The sequence below is a fragment of the Notolepis coatsorum genome (genome assembly GCF_963971535.1).
Source record: "Notolepis coatsorum genome assembly, chromosome: 1".
Lineage (NCBI taxonomy): Eukaryota > Metazoa > Chordata > Actinopteri > Aulopiformes > Paralepididae > Notolepis > Notolepis coatsorum.
This window is the reverse complement of record NC_140165.1, coordinates 124686229-124697023: the sequence shown is the minus strand read 5'-3', so window position 1 is coordinate 124697023 and position 10795 is coordinate 124686229.

Sequence of the window (10795 nt, the reverse complement as noted above, 5' to 3'; positions counted from 1 at the left end):
GCACAGAAAATGTGTTGAAAACCTTCCTGTATACTACTACCAACAAATTAGGACCCCAAATTACAAGGATGCTGATTCGCATGGGACTAATGCTGCCTTCAAATGGAACTTGTGAATCTGTGGACATGGGAAGTGGAGTAAACAAATTATGCTTGGTGTTCAAGTGATTAAAGTCGTGAGGACTAACGATTTAGCTAACTAATTGAAAAGGCATAATGATAATGGGAATATCAATATTTTCCTCAGATATACTGTATTAATTTACTAAGAAAGACAAAAAATCCATGGGTTCATTTTAGTTTGCCCAACAACGGGCTAATATTGAACATTTTGTTTTGCCGTAAAACAGAGAGAGAGAGAGTTCACAATTATGAATGCACTTATGTTTAGGTGCAACCAGCAGCTCTATAGCTCACTCTGTCGATTGGTCCACACATATTTCTGCACCACCACAGGATTGGCCCTAGGCGGCTGCAAACGTGAAAAGGGGGCGTGGTAATGGGAGTGGCCTATCACAAAAAGGTTGCAGCTATGTGTGCCTGTTACAGTCTATGGAACACATCCAATTCTGTCAAAAGAACATCATGATTGATAAGATGTCCTTTTATTCATAATTATGGATATAGCCCTTGTAATGACTTTTGTGCCCATACAATTTCCAGTTCCTACCTCTGCTATTCTCAGCAGTGCACAGTTTTAGGGAGCAAAGCGCCTTTTTGAATTGTTGAATTGAATTGTTACAGTTCGAACATTTTACATTTGCCAATCTCAAATGATAAACAAAAAGTGACAGCCTTAATGTTTACTGTATTATTTTGCTCTCTGCTGGAGAAATGGCGAAAGGTTATCTGCTGCATCTTTATGTTAACTATTCATATTATTTTACTCCTCTCTCTAGACCCCCCACATCTCCCCGCCCGTGAAGAGGAGGTTCCCCCTGAGCAGCAGGAGAGGAGGACACTCAGTGGGATCCAGAAGGAGGCAGAGCCCCTACAGATTAAAGAGGAACAGGAGGAACTCTGGAGCAGTGAGGAGGGAGAGCAGCTCCAAGGTCTGGAGGAGGCTGATATCATAACGTTCTTATCCACTCCTGTCCCTGTGAAGAGTGAACATGATGAAGAGAAACCTCAGTCCTCCTGGTTTAACCAAACCCAGACTGAGCCTCTAGCCAGCACCTCAACTCAACTCCTCTCTTCAGACTGTTTTGGATCCGAGACCGATGACAGTGATGGATGGGAGGGGGCTGAGGAATCTCAGTCGGGTTCAAACACACTGAAGTCAAAGAAGACACAGAAAAACAAAGGACAGAGTTTGTCTAACAGCAACACGTTCAAGAGTTCCGTGGGATCGTCCCACGAGCTGACGTCGTCAAACCAAGTTCTATCTGAAACTTGGAGATGTAAAGTGTGTGGAAAGCTTTGTCCCAACAAGTGGTCTTTAACGTATCATTTTAAAGTCCATCCTAGTGACTGTGGTTTGTGCGGGAAACATTTAGAGCCCGCAGAGAGCTTGAAACTTCACCTGCAGTCTCACAGGACATGTACTGTTTGTGGCAAGACGTTCACCAAGGTCTCGGGTTACGAGCGGCACATGAGGAGTCACACCGGGGAGAAGCCCTACAGCTGCTCGGTGTGTCACAAGAGGTTTGTTCAGAAGGGACATCTCAAAAGACACATGTGTAGTCATTTTGGGGGAAACCCATTCAGTCTGGTTCAGACGTACGGATATCTCCACTGTTGACCCTTTTCACGACCGCACTACCAAATGGTTAACCCTTTCGCCGCGACAATACGGAAGGTTAACCCTTTACTATCACACCACACAGACGGTTAACCGTCATAGGCGGCGGGTTGAGCCGAACATTAGGGGCGGCTAATAGTTGGGAGTCGCACAATTTTTCCTTTTTTTGCGTGCACCTGCAAACGGTGCTGTCCATGGTTCTAAATTCATACAATACACACACACACTAGGCTAGTACAGTGAGCCCCACTAATTTAATATATAGTGCAAATTAAGTGTTCAAATTAAGGCATCAAATATGATTAACCATTGTCTTACCTTAGTTTCTTTTTTCAAGTTTCTTTAATAGTTGTCATACAGAAGTACAGAATACTTTTATACAAAATGCTTCTTACTGTTGCGCTCCAGAGACTGTGCAAGACAAGATAAGTATGAAATAAAATAACATAGTAAAATTAGAAGTAAAAAAAATGAGGTCACAGTGTTCAGTTTAGACATATGTACAATGTTCGATGCAGAATAGACGTAGTTACCATACAATATACAATACTGTGCAGTGTACTAATATACAATACTATATAGTGCAAGGCAGAAATGGAGAAATGGGACGAGGTGCAATTTAGGTACAATTCACAGTAGGTGTACGAGTTGTAGTGCAAATCCTTTATCAATAAATATAAAGTGTAAGTGTGTTTGTGTGATCTAAAGTGTGGAGAGTGGGTGCTGCAGTGTGTTGTTTGAGTGAGTGAGTGTGTGCGTGTGGGTGTGTGTGCTGTGTGCATTTGATGGTTGTTGCATAGTGATTATTGTTCGTTTAGCAGCCTGATGGCCTGGGGATAGAAGCTTCTTCTGAGTCTTTCTGTGCTCGCCTTAAGACTCCGGTATCGCTTGCCTGACCGCAACAGTTCAAAGAGGCAGTTGTTCGGGTGGCTCGAGTCCTTAATAATTCTCTTAGCCTTCCCCTTGCACCGCTTGTTGTAAATGTTCTGGAGGGTGGGAAGCCCCCCTCCAATTGTGCGTTCGGCTGAACGTGTCACTCTTTGTAGTCTGCTACGGTCTTGTGCAGTGCTATTCCCAAACCAGGAGGTGATGTTGCCGGTCAGGATGCTCTCTATTGTACATGAGTAGAAGTTCCTAAGGATCTTCTGACTGACTTGGAACTTCCTTAGGCGCCTGAGGAAGTAGAGGCGTTGTCGTGCCTTCTTCACAACACTGTCAATGTGTGTGGTCCATGTCAAGTCCTCGGATATGTGGGCTCCGAGGTACTTGAAACTGTTCACTCTCTCAACCGGTGCCCCGTCGATGCTGAGGGGGCTGTAGTCCTTGACCCCCGACCTCCTGAAGTCCACAATCATCTCTTTTGTTTTGCTGACGTTCAGGGAGAGGCAGTTCTCCTGACACCACTGTGACAGGTTCTCTACCTCTTCCAGGTAGGCCCTTTCGTCGTTGGCAGAGATCAGGCCCACCACTACTGTGTCATCAGCAAATTTGATGATGGTGTTGTTCCGCTGTGCTACGCAGTCATGTGTGTACAGGGAGTAGAGGAGGGGGCTCAGAACACAGCCCTGGGGGGCGCCTATGTTGAGCGTGATGGATGAGGAGGTGCAGTTGCCGGCTCTTACCACCTGGGGTCTGCCCGTCAGGAAATCCAAGACCCACTGGCAGAGGTCATAGTTCAAGCCCAGGTCCCTGAGCTTGGCTATGAGTTTGGAGGGGACTATGGTATTGAATGCTGAGCTGTAGTCGATGAACAGCATTCTCACATAGTTCCCCTGCCTCTTGTCCAGGTGTGATGCTGCTGTGTGCAGCACATGGGCTATGGCGTCCTCCGTGGACCTGTTGGGGCGATATGCAAATTGCAGAGGGTCCAGGTTGATGGGGAGGGAGGAACAGATGTAGCTTCTCAAAGCACTTCATGGCTATGGAGGTGAGGGCTACAGGGCGGTAGTCGTTGAGGCAAGCGGGCGTAGATTTTTTGGGTACAGGGATGATGGTGGACTTCTTCAGACAGGTGGGGATGACAGCCTGTTCCAAGGACAGGTTGAAGATGTCAGTGAATACCGGGGCCAGTTGGTCGGCACAGACTTTTAGGACGCGGCCGGGAATGCAGCAATATGCGACGTTTCGTCTTGGAATCGATGATCTTTTCTGCTTTAAGTTTGTCTGTGAGATCACTTTCAATGTGAAGCCGACTCAGAGTTGACCGTCTCTCCTGGCGCATATTGTTGCTCTCAGCCAGTTTTCGGATGCGCCTCATTGCTGCGAAAGACCGTTCACAAGTGGCGGTGCTGATGGGCAATGAAGGAAAAGTTTTTCGTAATTTGGATCTCATCTCGGCTCTAAAAAGTGTCCACGATTTGATGAACTCTGACCCTCATCATGCCCTCAAGCCCTTGTTTGCCAAGATAAAGCAACATACAATAGCCTCAGGTGGTCCGGTGTTATGCCCAGGGGCAGGGCTCGCCGTGGCTGCAGGGGTGCTGCTGCTGGCAGCTTCTGAATTACTTTGTTTATATTTTGCCTTGGAAAAAGACCGTATATCCATTTAGCTTTTTGAAATTTGACTCAAAATAGTGCGCTGGTGTTTGCTACAAAGGGATTGGCGGGGGGGGAAATTCGGAATGCATAAATGATGCTTTGCGGCGGGATCAGGATGTGATTGGCTACATTATTTAACCTGAGCCTCCCCATAATCACCAGATTGTCACCAGGGGGCTGCAGCGACACACACACACACACACACACACACAATATAGTAGCCTATATAATGCTGCGAACATATATTATATATAATTTTCAAAGTTCCCATCATAACAGTTGGGTAGGCTCATCCTACCCTAGCCTTCATTACCCGCCGCCTATGTTAACCGTCTGTAGTACGATAGTAAAGGGTTAACCTTCTGTAGTGTGGTAGTGAAAGGGTTAATAGATTTAGTATGGAGAGAGTTTCACCATACAAATATTTTGGCAAAACAAATATCTCGATTTTTGACTATAGACTAAAGGAACACGCCAACCTTAAGGAAGATACCGTCTTCTCCGGAGTCTTGACAAGAAGATAAGATACCAATTTCCTCTCTGTGCGTTCAGTAGAAAGCTATCCGGCTGCAAGCTAGTCTAAGTTAGCACACGTTTAAAAATGGAAGCGGATACAGACCTGTCCTATACCTGCTAGCTGTTGGGCAAAAACACCTCCCGGAGTTTTAAGCTAGGCTAGTGGGTTGGTATCCTCTTTCGTTAATTTGTGCTAAGCTAGGCTAGCTTGCAGTCTGATCGCTTTTTGTACTGGGAGGAAATTGGTATCTATTTTGTTGTCTGACTCTGGAGAAGACGGTAAGCGCGCATTTCCCATAATGTTGGTGTGTTCCTTTTAATGTACCTGTCTTGTATTGACAATGTCAACGATAAATTGTGCCAAAATCTTGGCTCAGAACCATGACAACGTGGAAAATATGTAGAGCCCCATGAGAGCTTCTCAAATCAATGAGTAATCGTGTTTAATAATCGTGATTTCAATATTAATCAAAATAATCGTGATTATGATTTTTGCCATAGAGGAGCAGCCCTACAATGCACTGTTTCTGCCAAGAGATGGGGGCGGGGGGTGTAGAGATGGGGGGTGTAGATGAAATGTATTATTACAGATGTGGAAAGTCTCACAGGGGAAATGTCCTGTAGTTGTGTAACAGGTGTCACCAATGCTGTTGACTCTTAAAGTTGTTGCTGCCTTGTGATTGGTTGGGAGACAGTTTTTAACTGTTTTCTGTTGAGGTGCTACAACTGAGAGCAACTTGTTTAATGTCAAATAAGTTGAGTCCTGCCTTTGGGTCTGTGTCGCTACCTGTGCCATTTGATTTAGCTTTGTTTATTTGATTTGTAAAATAATAAATTCCTTTACCTTTCTATTGCTTTACATTTTATTCCATGTTCGCCACTCAACTTGAACTAAAGAAAAAACCTGTTTACATTTAAGAAGACCTACTGATGTAACCCTTGTGTGTGTTCGGGTCTGTGGGAACCGCTTTTCAATGTTTACTCAAAGACAACACAATGAATATGAGATATGGAATATGAATATGGGGTCCACTGCACCTGAATGTGTGGAAATTGTAGGTGAAAGCAAGTAAATGAGAGACTTTTTACAAAAAGGTTCATTGTGTACCTTCACTGTCTGCCTCCACCTTTTTTCATATATATTTTTCAAGATAAACACGATTTATTCATGTCTTGATTATAATGGAACATTTTTATTGCAAAGCACTTTTATTGATATGTGATCTAGCAGAGGTAAATGTCAAATATTAACCATATATGCTGTGTAGATTGCTTGTAATTTAGATAAAGTTAACATCTGTTAAGGTTTATAAACAACGTTTAAGGTGGAAAACCAACGATATGCGGATTAGGCCGTGAGCCAGTAGGGTTGGTCGGTACCATCTTGGGGGACTAACTTTCATAGTGTTTTTTGGAAATGTATACACGCCTATTGCTAGAAAATATGTGATAGCAATGCAGCAGTTGCCTCCAAATGGGTGCGATCACATCTTTTATAACACTACCAAGCATATCTTTCAGGCCTCCTGTCCGAAATGACATGCCCCAAATGAATCATGATAGTTCCTGAACCATAAGGCCTATATGCATGTTTCTGGTCTCCTTTGATAGGTAACAAGGTAGGACATGTGAATCCAGTGTAAGCAAACCCACATATATTACCATTCCAGAGTAAATGGAGATACAATGAAGGAAAACATAATATTTGTACCCTTGCCTAAAAGCCAATATCACCATTATAAGCAAGATCCCATGGATAATAATGCAACTGAATGTGTTCTCCTACTCCTTGACTACAAATGTAACTCTGGATGTGATGAAAATACACAAAAAATACAACATTTATGATACAATTTATAAATCGCATTCGATCCATGGACATGACTTTTCAAGGCTGTCTAGATCTATAATTATTGTCATCTGACTCCACCCACCCATATGAACAAACATTTGATTGGATGTCTATAAGCCAACCACTGTTCCACATCATCTAAAGTGGACTGCATTAGAGCCACACCCCTCTTTCAGCAAGCATGGACGATCGTGATCCTAGGAGAAAGCGTAAGGAACATTTTAATCAATGAATCATGTTTTAACATGTTACTGTGCAGATGAAGATGTCAAAGTACATAATCTGTGTTTAAACCGTGTTTAAAAAATACAACTTCAAATTCACATACTCAAACCCTCGCCCTTGGTCTTCCAATACGGTAGGTGGCGCTGTCTTGAAAAAACGATGGTCTCCAGGGCGCGTCTATGCCAAATACAACGCCGTTCGGTTTCCGGGTTCCTCTGATTGGTCACTAAGCCCACGTGACCGCGCGCTAGCACGCCCCCTGTTCAAGTTATGACCGATATAATAAACACTCTTGACGACCTGCTTTAATATATCATGATTAATAGTATCAAATGCTTTTTTTAGATCAATGAATACTCCAGCTACATGTTTTTTTTGATCTATGGAATTTGTGATTTTTTCAATGAGTTCTATTAATGCTAGTGATGTTGACCGGTGTGTTCTGAATCCATACTGGCTATCGGTGAGTAAATTATGTTTATCAATGAATTTATCTAATCTGTTGTTGAAGAGTTTTTCTAATATTTTTGAAAACTGAGGAAGTAGAGAAACAGGCCTATAATTTGTGAAGTGGTGTTTATCTCCAGTCTTGAACAGAGGTATGACTTTTGCTATTTTCATTTTATTCGAAAATCGACCAGTTTTGAATGATAAATTGCAGATGTGCATGAGTGGTTTTGAAATCCCACTAATGAAATGTTTTACTATTTTTATATCTATTTCATTACTGTCTGTAGATGTCTTGTTTTTACATTTATTAGTAGTTTCTATAATTTCATTTTCATCTACCGCTTCCAGAAACATTGAACTAGGATTTCTTTCAATATAATTGTCTTTTATGTCTTCAGGAGTCACTGGATCTGGGATTTTCCCCGCAAATTCTGGTCCAATATTTACAAAAAAATTATTAAAGTTGTTAACCACATCATCCATATTGCTAATAGTTTGATCATTTTCCATAAAATATTGAGGATAGTTTATTTGTCTTGATCCATTCCTGATAATACCATTTAATATATTCCAAACACCTTTAATATTATTGTTGTTATCTAATATTCTACTATAATGATCCTTCTTACATCTTCTCATAATATTAGTTAACTTATTTTTATATTTCTTATATTTATTTTCTGCCTCTTTAGTTCTATGTTTTATAAATTCTCTATATAGTGTGTCCCGCAAAATCGACGCACTGTCCTGCATTTGGATCATATGGATTTGGTCACCCTACGTGTAAGGTATCAAAACGAGCGGCTTGGTCCAATTCGAGTTGCTATTACTTTTTGGAAAGTTTCACCACACCGTTTGGATACAAATCTACTTTAAACTGGGAATTTCGGTCCATAGGGAATCAATGGCGGAATGTAATTAACTAGAGTGTAGAAGCTGCATTTTTTTTTTACCTTCACCTTTTGTAAATTGCGACAGTGATAAAAATGTTGGACGAGGATATAAAAACAACACAACAAAACGATGACACGACTGTGCCCTCGCTCACAAAAGAAAAATAAATGGAATTGGACATTTCTATCTCAACTTATGACCATTTCTTTGAAAGTCATGCTCCACATACACACGAATGGGGTTTGCACTCTAGCAGAAATCTGCGATTTTACTGTTTCTTCCCTTGTTTTCCAGGCCACAATTGTCGACGGAATTACACAATATCGCACATAACCCTTCACATAACCCTTCAAGTGCTCATATTAAGACGACTAAGCTTCATCTCTTATCGTTTAGCTTTAATCATCATGAGAGTTGCCCTCATTGAAATACATTGGGTCTATAGTGTTGTGTCAGTTAGAATTCGAATCAATTAAGGGTAGCAGGTGGCATGACTCAGAGGGAGCTATCAATCAACTCAATAAACTCAATGACGTCTCAGGGGATTAACCCTTTATCCCTAGGCCATGCCCCCTTTTTGTATCGTTTGAACCGTTTGTCGTAGAGACTTGCAGGTTGTGGCATTGTACTCAGTAGGGATATCCTCTTTCATTGGTCTATGTCAGGGGTCAGCAACCTTTTTGACATGGAGTGCCTGTTTGAAATATAGTTGTAACTAGTGTGCCTCAACAATATTCCATGCATCGTAATTTTTTTTTCTCATAATCAGGTCTTTTTAATGAAAGTTTTTACATTATTACATCATTATTGTTATTGTTATTATTAACAATATTATTATGATGGTTGCATCAACCCTAAATCTGAGTTGGGGGGGGGGGAATGCAATGCAGACAAACAGCTGCATACAGTGCGACCATTTCACTCACATTTGCCCATTCATTTTTGGACACATCACACACCATCGGTGTGTGTACTGTACGTGTGCTGTCATAGCTCCACCTACAGGCCTAATGGAGAACACCAGGAGAACACCAGGATGTGAATGGAGGGTGAATGTGAGGTATATCGTGTAAATAAGTTTTGATTGATCGCAAGACTACACTGTAAAAAAAAAATTATTAGTTACCAGAACTTAAAAATATTGAGTTCAGTTACTGTGCATTAAGGTTTTCAGTTTTCAATCCATAATAAGTTAACAGAAAAATAAGTACACAACCACATTATTTCAACCTAATAAAACTATGTTTATTGTCATTGTTTTAAGAACACAAGTTGACTTGGTAATACTCACATTTTGAGTAAAAAAATGGCTTTTAACATGTGCAATGTTCAATGAAATTGAAAAATAAATAATACAATTTGTTGATTAATCCCACTGGTCACAATGGTGACCGTAATAATGTTTTTGTTATAAGGCTCTGCAAATGTTACTGAATGATGTAGCAATGTATTTCCAGCTAAATTGAAATAATAAACAAATAAAGGGTCTCAATTAAATATGTGGAAGTAAAAAGAACCTGTGGGAGGATTTCAACAAGATAAATGCGACAACAGTGCAAAATAGTTCACTATAATATTTCAAAGCAAAAAAAAAATATAAAAAAAAAAAATTAAATAATTTTTTTTATTTTTTTTTATTTTTATTTTTTTAGTGCTGCCCCCTGTGCCTATGCAAATGCCCCCGCGTGCCTATGCAGGCACGCGTGCCTAGGGTTGCCTACCCCTGGTCTATGTTGACCACTGCCCCAAGCATTAGGCCACGCCCCTTTTTGTATCTTTTGAACTGTTTGTTGTAGAGACTTGCGGGTTGTGCCATTGTACTCCGTAGGGATATCCTCTTTCATTGGTCTATGTTGACCACTCCCCCGATCCTTAGGCCACACCCCTTTTTAATCTTTTGAACCGTTTGTCGTAGAGACTTGCGGGTTGTGCCATTGTACTCAGTAGGGATATCCACTTTTCATTTGTCTATGTTGACCACTCCCCCGATCCTTAGGCCACGCCCCCTTTTTGTATCTTTTGAACCGTTTGTCGTAGAGACTTGCGGGTTGTACCATTGTACTCAGTAGGGATATCCTCTTTCATTGGTCTATATTGACCATGTCCTTAGGCCGCGCCCCCTTTTTGTATCTTTTGAACCGTTTGTCATAGAGACAATACAGCCCCTCTCCCGTTGGCCGGTGGTGTGTTCACAATTTCTCCGCGCGGAATTGTCTATTTTTTGTCTATTTGTCTAATTGTCTATTTTTTTTTTTTACATTTCTTTATTAAAAACGAAGATTCGAACGTCCGTTCGAAAAACCCTGACGAAGTTTGAATCTCTTTATTCAAATTGAGGATTTAGTTTGAGGATATAAAAAAAAAATTATAAAATTATTATTTTTTTATTTTAATTTTTTTTATTAAAAACGAAGGTCCGAATGTCTGTTCGAAGAACCCTGACGAAGTTTGAATCCCAAAAACAGGCTTCAGGGACAGCCTTACCAAACATATTAATTATAGTATTCAAATAAAACTCAAACATGTTCCGTTGTGATGTCACAGTATGATGTCATAATAGAACATTCTAGAACATTTGTG